This window comes from Chionomys nivalis, chromosome 15 (assembly GCF_950005125.1).
Source record: "Chionomys nivalis chromosome 15, mChiNiv1.1, whole genome shotgun sequence".
Taxonomy (NCBI): Eukaryota; Metazoa; Chordata; class Mammalia; order Rodentia; family Cricetidae; genus Chionomys; species Chionomys nivalis.
This window is the reverse complement of record NC_080100.1, coordinates 26,942,852-26,955,369: the sequence shown is the minus strand read 5'-3', so window position 1 is coordinate 26,955,369 and position 12,518 is coordinate 26,942,852. Positions and strand designations below refer to the sequence as shown.

The window sequence follows — 12,518 nt, the reverse complement described above, 5'->3', positions numbered from 1 at the left end:
CAATGGCCTCTAGACACCTGTGCTATGATGGGAAGGAACCAAGCACTGCCACTCCCTACTCACTCACTCACCAAGACGTTAGTTCTGGGATTGGTCTGGACTTAAATTTCACCTCTGCATTCTTCCTTTCCACTACATCTGGCACAACATGTCACTTTTTAGTAATTTTCTGTCACCGATCTCTCCCTCAGAGAAGACTATGATGACCCATTTCAGACATGTCAGAATCTGATTCAAAGGGAGGAGGCTGGGTGGCAGATTGCTGTGTTTCTGAGGAAGTCTAGAAGATGTGTGGACTTCTTTACCTCTGAGTCCTTGCTGGCTGTCATACCTTTAAGGTGTTGGTTTTGTTTTCTTTGTCTTGCCATGTGTGACAGTGACATACACACATCCCCAGCAGTTTAACTCCTGTTGTGGGAGCCGGGGTGATCTTTATGTGTTGTTCATAACCAGAGACCCTCAGCACTGGATATCATAAATTGGGGTTTGAAAATAGTCTGCCATCAGGAATTACTCCCTGCAATGTAATAAACAGGCTTCATTATAAATTCAGTCGGCAGGATCTTCAAAGCCACAAACCAAAATCGACCTTCCCGCTTCTTGATTCTGCTCAGTATTTTCATATAAAAAGCATATTCTGCTCAGAGAAGTGGATTTAGATTCTCATCAGTCAAGAAGTTTTCTGGAGATGCTTCCAGGACCAGATTTACATATTTACACACTGTTCCCAACAGTCTGTGTTGACAGAAGTTCATCAAATAAGCTCTCTCTTGCACTTGAAGAGCATGAGACAATGATTATTCTTCCTCGGTTTTTTCCTTTAAAACAGAACAACACCCCAAAGCACTCTAATGTTTGCCAAAATAAAAATTCACACTAAGAGCAAATCCTTCTAAGGAGCTTACTGTATGCCATCATAATCTAAAAGCTCGTAGATAATGTTGGCCCAACTTCCCAAGAAATAATTTGCTTTTACACACAGTTGATGGACTTCAGCCTGTGGTAGCTATTTAAAATGGAACTGGCCAATTGATAATTTGTACTATTATCTGTAGCTACAGAATTGCTTCTTGAGAAATGCTTTTCTGTACTAATCTTATTAGTTGCATTGGTTTGCAACACATGTCTTGGCTATACTGGTATTGAAGTGCCTGAGGGCATTTGTATAAGTAATAAGAACAAAATAAGAATTGAGCTTTCTGTCAGTTGCTTTCCTGTGCCTGTGATTAAACATAATGAGCGAGAGTAGGTTATAGAAAAAAAAAGAGTTTATTTGGGAATTACAGTTCTGGAGGGATAAGAGTCTACCATAGAAGGGTTGCATGGGAACTAATGGCAGGAGCAGGAAGAGCATGTGACAGAAAGAGAGGTCACATCTTCAACCACAAATATGACGTAGAGAGAGTGAACTGGTAGTGGGGTGAGGCTATGGACTCTCAAAGTCTGCCTCCAGTGACATACAGCAAAGCTACATCATTTCTTTAAACAGTGGTAGCAACCGGAAACTAAGAATTTAAATACTTGTTCAGACCACCACAGGCTTGTAGTTCACCAAGAATTCAGCTCAATTATAAATAAATGGGTCTTTCTTAGAAGACAAAGTTGATGTTACTGCTAGGTAGAAAACACTGGCTGGTTCTATCTGACATGTGCTAACTGAATCTCTCCAAGATCAACCAAAAATTTGACTCATATTCTCCTGATATTCAAAGTTAAGGTAAAATTAGAAATTCTTTTTTAGACCCTGCTCTTCCAGTCTGAGACACAATTGGCTACAATACCATTATTCATAAGAAAGATTGAGGAGTTGGCAATATAGTTTAATGGGTAAACTTGCAGCCTGATCACAAGTCCTGGGATTGGTTCACAGAGCCCACAGGGTGGGAGAAGAGAATCCCACTCCTACAAGTAGTCCTCTGCCATTGTTATGGATAGCTGTTTCATGTGTGAGTGTCCCTACATGCTCACACACACAATACACACACTATACATAAAGTATGTATATATATATCATACATATATGTTATAGCATATATGTATAATATATGTATCATGTGGTATACCTATAACACATACATATATATTGTATTAAAATTATAAGAAAGACATTTGAGGACATATGTAAATAAACTCTAATCTGGAGTGCTCAGAAAGGAGCCACATTTGAAATAAGAAACAGCTAGCTTACTGAGTACTATGTAAGAAATACTACACAATTATTACCATCACTGTTTACCTTGGATTAAAGTCACCAGTTATTGGGTAAAACTGAAGTGAAAACACTGGCATGGGTACAACTAAAATAACTCAAGAAGAAACTGTACCACCAAACGGTTTCATTGATTTTGCATTTTAAGGGTATTCCAACTTCCAGGAAAAAAGATAAAATGTACTCGTGAGATGTCAACAAGTTTGTGAAAAGTATCCAACCAGAACAGGACTAAGAGTAAAGCTAAATGATGCCAACGAACAACCATGGGTTCTCAGACAAATGTGGCTTTCTGTTTTGGCACAATTACAGACTGTCCTAACACCTCTATCTGGTTCTTCTCTGTCTGTACTTCACCCAACCTGCTCTAATAAGCTTGTAAAACAAAGAGCAATAGTTTGGTTTTATCAATATATTTCACATCCTAAGGAGGAGACGGACTTCAGACATCCTCCTTCAGATTGTTCACCCTTCCCAGCACGCTAGTCAGGGGTCGGCATAGTGATTGTGCCTTCCATTCTGTACAGTGCCTGTAAGTGATGCTGCTAACGGTCATGCATATGTCAAACCGTATGTGGAGCAACCCTCATCTGAAAATATGATGCCCAGTGCATTATAAAATCTGGAGTGTTTCACCACCTTGGGGATGTCACAAGTGGAAAATTCCACACCATGAGACATTCCATGCACAAAGTCATTAAAAATACGTCATGAAACTACTTTCAAACAAAGTGCCTATGAAGCATAAGTTATCATCTTTAAGCGGTCTCACTGCAGTCCTGAATCACTAGTGATGAGATATTTATGCATTCAGAGAGGTAAGTCATTAGTCACTATTGTCACTGTGCACATCATAGTGTGCTCACACACCTGCATGGATCTATCACTTGATATGGACTTTGATGCTTTCAAGACACTCAAGAAGGATATTATTCTTTTCCAGTTTAATAAGTAGGAACACTCTCTAAAATAAAGGACTGAATACCTAATGCAGTAGCATGGTCAATATCGTTATCAAATATTAGGTAGTACACATAGTGTGTGCCATTCTCTCTTGTGATTTTCAGCATCATGTTTGTTTAAACCAACAATACCACAATCATGATAGCAATATTTTCTGTTATGGTGATATTTCAGAAAGCTCTGCTATAGCTCAGGAAAAGAAGGTTTTCAGTTGCACTGTAAATTGACGAGGTCACACACTGTGTATCAACTCAGTTGTTGACAGAAATATTGTCACATAGCTAAAATTTGAAAAAGGTGCAATTGGAAATACTTTGACCCCAAGCATTTCAGACAATTACTGAAATGATATGTACATTAATATATTATGGGTAATATTTGTATCAAAATACAAACATAATACATATACAGCACTATATAATACATGTAGTATAAGCAATATGTAACTTCTGTGTAACTTCAACAGAAGCAAGGCATTTTGTTGTCACGGTTTCCAAGATCATAATTTATATAATTATTATATTATTAAGGCCCAATACATTCTCTGTACAGCATAAACACAATTATAATAAACATATGTTAGTATGATTTCACTGCAATGCACATTCAATTTTCAATGAACTACCCAGGGTGTGAGGAACAACTATGGTTTGCCTCATTCATAAGACAGGGAAAGTTGTGCTCTTTAAAAACCATGCTCCCCTTGAAGCCTTCTCCTCTTCTGGACATTCTTACATGAAACTGTTTTTGGTCATCTTCATTTACTGAAGTTCAAATTCTTCATTATAAATTGATACAGATTTTGCCTAACTCATTATCAGGATTAATGTACTCATGTTTTAACATTTATATATTGGAAAATGTTTCAATGTAAACAGTTTTCAACATCTCTTTAGCACTATAATGTAAGGTATTTTATTGGTATTTTAAACTTTTCTTGTAGATATATAAGTGCATTGAGCTTATCAGACCCTCCTACCTCTCCTTTTGTGCCCCTCCCCCTCTTAATCCCTTTGTTTTCCTAGACGTTTCTACTTTAATTGCCTTATACACACAGGGCTCTGCATGACTATTTAAAAAATCTAGGAACCACAAATGAAAGAAACTATACTATGTTTTACTTTCTGAGACTGGCTTAATTTGCTCAATTTGATTGTCTCCAGCTGCATCCATTTCCAGGCAAACCACATGATTTCAACCACCTTTATGGCTGAAAAAGTCAGTCTATTGTTTAAATAGAGCCCATTTTCTTAACCAATTTTCTGCTGTTTAAAACTTGGGTTGGTTCCATATCTTAGCTATTGTAAAAGATATTGCAATAAACATTGACTGCAAGTGTCTGTCAGGTGTTAAAGTGGAATCCTTTGGGTAAGTAGTTAGGAGAGGTTGTATGTGTTGTGCTTGTGCACATATGTATGTGTGCGCGTGTGTCTATGTGCATGAGTGCACACAATTGCTGTGGAACATGTATGGAGGTCAGGTAACAACTTGCAGGATCTTGTCTTCTTCTGATATGTGGATCCCAGGAATCAAATTCAGGTCATCAGAATTAGTGGCAAATATTTCTACCCACTGGGCCTTCTTGCTATTTTAGCTTTCACTTTTTTTTTTTCCAGATTTGACTTCCCAGTTAGCTTGAGTAAATGTATGAAACGGCCCAATAGGGCTATCCCTGAAAAATCTCGTATTTGAAATATCCAGTAAACAAACCAGTAGTTTTAAAATTAAGTTTTAAATATGTAAGATTGTAATTTGGGATTAAGTTTCATTACATTTTACCAGGAAAGAAAATCTAAATCATAATAGTTTCAGTAACATGTTTCCCCTCACACCTAAAAGATGTGCAAGGAATAATATAGCTAAGTTTTTGAATGTTATCTCTGTGGTATCTTTAGGTACTGAAATTCTTTCTTGATATCTTTGCTTTTTAGTACATTTAATACATACTGTTTTAGTACATCAAGACCTCTTCCTTGGCCACTACAGTTTCATTCTAAACAATGAGAAATGGAAAGGTATCCTCTCATCAGATAAATTTTTGAAGGATACAGATTAATGTCTCCTAAAAGATTCAGACAACACACAACTTACATCTCATTGGATGGACCTTTTCACACAGAGGTTTCTACCTAAAAGTGTTACTCAGTCTTTTATCTAGTATATTCCACCTTAGAAACTGAGGTTCCTTTACTAATTTGAGAAAAACAAAGAACATTAGATAGGAAAGTAGTAGCCTTTTCCACAGAGAAAAATAAGAACAACCTTTGATCAATTTCTCTTTAACACCGTTTGATTTCTTGTGAGCAAATCTTCCCTCACGATTCATGGAGGAAATGGAAGTGTGCTTTGTATGGCTCACAGGAGGTACAGAACACCTGTCACCCTTGTATAAAAATAGAACATCAGGAAAGTTCTCTGAGAACTGCTTCAAACCACCAACAGTGCTGCTTTCACCTGCTGAGTTTGCTAAAGACAGGCCCTCTCCTGCAGTAAAACATGAAAATTCATAACTTCAAAATTGACCCTGATAACTTATTTTGATGGACAGAGGGATTCATGCCAAACTTTGTTTTGAAAGGCAAACATTTACTTGTCCATACATTCTAATTTTAAAAGGCATAGATAACCTGGGAAGATCCTGTCGTTCTCACAGATTCAGTACTAAAAACTGCCTGTGGTGGTTTGAATGAGAATCGCTCCCATAGGCTCATATATTTGAATGCTTCATCACCATTTAGTAGAACTGTTTGGGAAGGATTAGAAGGTGTGACCTTGTCGGAGAAAGTGTGTTACTGGGAGTAGGCTTTGAGGTTTCAAAAGTCCATGCCAAGCCCAGTCTCTTTACTAACTTGTTCTCTAATTTCTGTGACTCAGGTTATAGCTCTCAGCCCTATACCTGCCTACACCAAGCTTCCTGCCACAATGATAACCTTCTAAAACTGGATGAAGGCTCCCAATTACATGCCTTATTTCAGAAAAGTTGCCTTGGTCATGATGTCTCTTCACAGCAGTAGAACAGTGACTAAGACAGTGCCTACGTTAACAACTTTGGGCTAGTTCAGTAGAAACACCGTATTAATATACTCCTTGCAATTCATTTTCGTAATTAAGATAAACTGATTACACTGCTGGAATAAAGAAAGTCAGTCATTCATAAAAGTGAGCAATTTAATGTCTCGATGACATAAAAGTTTCACATGAATATTCTAAACTGGTAGGAGCTGTGTTCCTCACATGCAGGGTTTTGGTAACAGTGTCTGTAGTGACTACCTTTCTAGCCAACTTCAGAAAAAAATAATCATGGATCTGGGTGAGGTATTTCTTTCCAAAATAAATGAAGAAGAAAGTGCACGCATTACTTTCCTCGCATTCTAACGATAACGATGAGTGAAGGCAGGCAGTAGACTGGACAACCTGTGTCCAGGTGGAGGAGGACAAAATGCATCTCTGCCAAATCTGTATTCAACACAAAGCAAAAGTTAGTCTTTCATCTGTTCTGTGCTTTCCATAATATACCTTCTACCAAAGGATTTTTGAAAAGACAAATCAGATTATGTCATTCTTTTGATCCAAGGTCTCCGATAGTTAGCTCTAATTCTTGAAATTTCCATGGTTTTTTTGCCTAACTCTTAAATAACATCCCCTTGTTTTAAAAACCATACAGGACTTCTATTTGGCCTACAATGACTGTTACAATGAGGATTTGGCCTCATTGGCTTCTTTTTATTTCTTGGACTTGAAAAACTTCTTCCTATTCCAAAGTCTATGATTTTGCTATGTGTGGGTCAAAAATGGAGCTCCTGGGAGAGAATTCCATTCATGGTTTCCTTTCAGCATTCCAGCTGATGCTTCAGCATCACCTCTGCATGGATATCATCTTCAAATGATCCCACATTACCAGTGAGGCTCTATCATATTGCTATTCTCAAACACTTAATAATTTATAACTGAAGTCATATCTACAGTGGATTTATTTATTTTTAATATTTACTTGCTACACCCCAATCACAACTTACCTGAGAGATTATTGTAATCACAGCCTCTCTCTCTGGCTGATTCACTGGTCTAAGCAAATCCACAACTGTTTCAGCAGGTCTAGGTCTCAGTCTCCCATTCTCTGATCCTTTCAAATATCATATTATCACATGGTGTTCATACCGTAAGATCTCTCCCCAAAGGGTGATGCTTACCATTTCAATTGTCTTTTAATTTTTCCACTAGTATAAATTCATGAAGTACAAGATAGGGGAGGAAACAGAATGTTGAAAATCGGAAGGAATGATGGCCAATGTTTAAGACAAGAGTTCAGATTTTTCATTATGCCCCAGGGTCCTGTAAATAGGTTAATCCATATTATGCAAAAGTAAATGGAATTTTGTAGGTAATTAAGGGTGGTATTTCCTGTTGAATCAATATTTTCTCTAGGCTATAGGAAGTATTTGCAAATATAGAATACATGAAATGCAAACGAAGCAATAGACCTTTACCTGGAATTTAACACACCGACTTTGCTTTTCTTTTTTAAAACTAAGGTCAGGGGTCAGCTTTCAGGCGTTCCTTGTTATTCTCTTCCTTCCCGAGTCAGGATTTTGCTTGTTGTTCATGCTGCCCTGCATACTCCAGGCTAGTTGATCTTGGTTCACCTCCCATCTTGCTGGCGGGGCTCTAGGATTGCAAGCATGCAACCCAGCTCTTTCGAGTGAGTTCTGCTGGTTGAACTCTGGTCGTCAGACTTGGGGAACCATCTACCTGCTGGATTCTTGAAAACTCAATGCTGAAGGAGGCTTCTATATTTTGTCCACCAACCCACGGACACGAAGATCTATTTTAGGGTATTATTTTCCTTCAAGCTCTGGATTTGGTGCGCTGTGCTCTTCTGCTTTGCACATGCCCAGTGCATGCCCAGTGAGTAGTGATTGTGTGGGGTTGGGCTTTTGCATCCTGGTGGGTTCTATTGGAAGGTGTCACTGTGGGGTTTGCTCTAGAGGAATATCTGCTGATGCTATTACACAGAAGAACTAAGAACTTCCCAGATGCTGTAAGGACAGCAGTGGCTAGCATTTGTGGAGTGCATTAAGGAGTAATCTCTGCACTAACCTTGTAGGTGTGCTTTGAGGCCACCCACTAAGGACCTTAGACATTAAGATCACATAGTAAGAGACACAGGCAGGTTCTGAACTTAACTAAATTTTATGAAAAGGATCCACTGCTCTGAACAGAAGTACATGGCTTGGCATTAGCAAGTGTTTACAGGGTGACACTCACTGACACATATCACAGGAACTGCGATGTTAATTGCCAAGATGTCTTTCAGGGTTGACATTTATGAATCTAAACAAGTGTAGAATTCAAAATACGTGTATGTCATCTATTCAGAAAGGATGCTGCCCATGCAGAGCAGATGTGACACGTACCTCTCCCCTGTATTCAGGCAGGACAGGCTGTCAGGTGCAGAGACACCATTCAGAAGGGGGCACATGTATTTTAAAACAAAAGCTGCGTGTTTAGTCTGATGTTGAGTGTTGGGTCCTGCTTCTTTGGGGGAGGTGAAGTTTCCTTTTTTACGTATATCTCATCATGAATCTTAATCTACAACTGTCCCTAGCGTTCTAAGGCTTTTCACAACAGAGCTCATTTTTGCCGATTATGACTCTCTACTTTCCAAGAATTTGTGCTTTTAGAAGTTCTAACTAATCTAAAATGTCTTTCCCACTTGCCCCTCACAAATCGGAGTTAAAGAAGTCAGAGAAGACTTTTAAAGATCGGTCAAGTCACTAACAGAGATTTGGACCTAAATCTTGATCCTCAGGTCCAGCAACATTTTCAACACCTATATTTCCACACACCCCTCACCAGTGGCCATGAGAGAGGCATATAATGAATGACAGTTGTCAGCTGGGAAAACCAGGAGCTCATCTTAGGCTTCAAACGATGGTCTACTATATTTTCTTCATACTCTGAATTTCTTTAGAATGTTTAGCATAAGATTTCATGCAATAGCCCAAACTTGAGAAATATAATTTACCAGTACATCACTTGCAGAAGGACTACACAGGTACATCTATCACCTTCATGGAATGATTGAAGCATTGTACACCAATCTGGCAAAATTACAATGGCATATGCAAATCAACAAATGCAGATTATAAGTATGAACCATATGCTCAGCGTGATACCATTTAAAACCATTTGCACGTTTTGTCTCAAGATGCAGGTAAATGAGTTCTTTGAAAAGTGACACTGTATATAATTCCCACCCTTATGTTTTTGAAGTTTTCACCTTCCTGCAAAATGTGTATGCACATGTGTAGCATCAAGAGGCAAAAGTCATGAGATTCCTTTTCCCTCATACGCCGCAACATCAGATCCTTTTCTTCACCTGTGACTCCCAGTCCCACCTTGTTTATACTGCTCTTCCCTGTTCATGCTAGCAGCAGCCCCAGGCAACAGCCCACTGGAGCCATTCCTTACCGCCCATATTTGCACAAGCTTTGCTTCTACCCAACTGATTATTAACCTATGCCTTGTTTTCCAGAACAATGCCTACCCTTACTTTCCATCACACTATTACCAACTATCCACATTCTCAAGTCCTGATCAAAGTTTTCCCTGGATAACCTCAGATTCTTGAGGGTCTGGAAATCACCGTAATGGCCAGGGTCTTATTCTAAAGATTTCCTACAGCAGCATTGGCTGTTTGACCTCTGTGTTTATTGTGCTCTGGGAAAAGAAATGCAACTGAGGGATGAAAATGGGGAGAATTCAGGCTGTCCCTCAAGTCTAGATTAGACACTTCTGCTATGAGCAGTTATTCATAATCATTGCTCATTTCATTTTCCACCAAGAAGGATCAAGTCTTCCTCTGACAGACATCTTACCACATCTTACCACATCTTACCACTTCGTACAGTGACTAACACAGATGACTTCAATCAACATTTGATGAGTAAAGTAATAAATGAATGAACTGTGAAGAGAATTTCTCAACATCTTATGTAGAACTCAAACCCAGGTTTGAAATACAGTGCCATGAGTAAAAGACAGGTAGGGCAGTGGAAATAAGCAAGGAAAAGTCAAGAATCATAAAGATGTTAAGGTGGAAATAAAATAAATTTCACTTTCATTATCAAAAAGTCATAAAGTTTCACAGGTTTGGTCATGCAACCTCCAGGGTCTTTGCACAATTCCCAGCTCCCTGTGCATCCCAGTGCGAGGCAGCGGCTGTGGCTCTGCCACTGAGCACGGCTGTGATGCCAGCCCACCCCGGCGGAAATGCTCTGATCCATTGGCTCTCATCAGCTCCTGCCCCATCACAGCTGCGCAACTAACCCATCCTTCTTCAGCCTCCCCTCCCTGAAGCATTTGAGAGACGGAGATTAGAAGATGAGGGGAAATCTTATTAGGTCAGGGGAGAAGAGTCCTTTCATGGTCTTGTTTCTGTGCATTTGCAGAACTGATTCATGCGGTTTCAATGCATAACCCGATAGGCAACACAACCATTTTCCCTGCCAACTCTGCAGTGCTGATGAGGTCAGCTGAGACGAGTGAGCTGTACTCACGCCCTATTATTTGTTCTTGGGATTCGCACTTTATGTCCTGATTTCTAATGTCATCTTTGTGAGTCAGTAACAAAAGAAAGACCAAGAGAGCTCAGGCCTTTTTTTTTCCTCCCTTGCCAGTTTGAGCATGGAAAAAAAATCTATAAAGCTCTCAGAGGTTACTGATAAATTAATCTGGGCCCTCTCATATCAGAGACTGGGCTAAGGGATATTCTGGCAATGAGGGAGTGGGACACCAAGGGTGTTGGTAAGATATTGTCAGTCTTCTTCTTGCCTGTCCTTCAGTAGTCTTTGGGTGCCCAATGGTTAGAAGAATGAAGATCTTTAAATGTACACTTAACATATCCAGGCATGATTGTCAGGGACCTGCAGTCAAATAACCCTTGTATGAGAGATGAGGTTAGTGTGATTATTTTCACTTCAGATAGAGGCTTTGAGGTTTTTAGGAACTAAGATTTGTCCAAGGTTATCTGGCTGATAAGTAGCAGAGTTCAGTATGCATCCTGGTCCGATTCCAGTAGAGAAACAGCCATAAAGGCAAAAAAGATACACCATACAAGCCACCTAATAGTGCAGAAAAAAATGGATTCTGTGAAGGTTAGCTGAAAAGAGCTCCCAGTTGCCACACTCTGATCCTCCAACACACACACACACACACACACACACACACACACACACACACACACAGACACACACACACATGCTCAGCACCACCCAGTACCTTGAAAATAATGTCAAGCTCCCTGGGACACTCCTGAATGATCTGGGCTGAAAAGCAAGGTGAGCCAGAGTGACCTGAAGGCAGCCTTCTGTGTCTTCCTTCCCAGGAAGAGAAAGAATGTAGGGTCAGTTCGACCTGCAAACAGGTCGGCTCAGTGAATTATTAAATGCAGTGGCAAAACAATTGATTCGCAATGTTTTTATTTCCATCTGTTAGTTGCACTATGTGAAAAACATGTAGCTTCTTCCTGTTCCATTCCATTTATTTGATAAATATCCATCATACACTGAGGGACTTTACTGGGTATCTAGGCATGACAGGCTTAGAGCCTCCACTCTTGGGACATGAAGTCTTTCCTCTTAGGACAGAACTCCTTCCCTTTGGGGACATGGCTTCTTCCTTTTGGGGACATGGGATTCCCTTTTGAGACGTGGCACCTTCTCTTTTGGGATATGGGGCGTTCCCTCTTGGGATGTTGTCTTAGTCTAGGGTTTTTATTACTGTGAAGCGACACCATGGCCACAGCAACTATTATAAAGAAAACATTTGAATTGGGATGACTGGCTTCCAGTTTCAGATGTTCAGTCCATCATCATCATGGCAGGAAGCATAGCGATGTGCAGGCAGATGTGGTACTAGAGCTGAGAGTCCTACGTCTTGTAGGCAACAGGAAGTTGATTGACAGTAACACTGAGGAAAGCTTGAGAAAAACAGACCCCGAAGCCCGCCCCCACAGTGACTTACTTCCTCCAGAAAGGCGACACCTACTTCGCGCCGTTCTAATTAATAGTGCCACTCCCTTTGCGGGGGCGTTTTCTTTCAAAACCACCACAGACACTGCTCTCTTACCTGCTCTTCTTGGGGAGATTTAACTTTGGAGAGTCAGAGTTTCAGTGCCAGTCCATGAGGAGCAGTCTGTAACAGAATTTTAGGACCCTATCAAAGAAAGAAAAAACAATCAACCTCCACTTGATGCATCTTTTTTTCTCCCTTTTCTCCCTTGCCCTCTTCTGAGTTTATTCCCATCTTGCTTTCTAAAAAAAAATCTTTTAGAGCAAACCCATGC

General features: G+C 39.8%; 1 protein-coding gene across 1 annotated transcript in view; it reads left to right on the top strand.

The window, feature by feature from the left end:
- Plcxd3 (phosphatidylinositol specific phospholipase C X domain containing 3) overlaps nucleotides 1-12,518 on the top strand; it is a 166,821-nt gene that overhangs the window by 55,697 nt on the left and 98,606 nt on the right. The window lies entirely within an intron of this gene.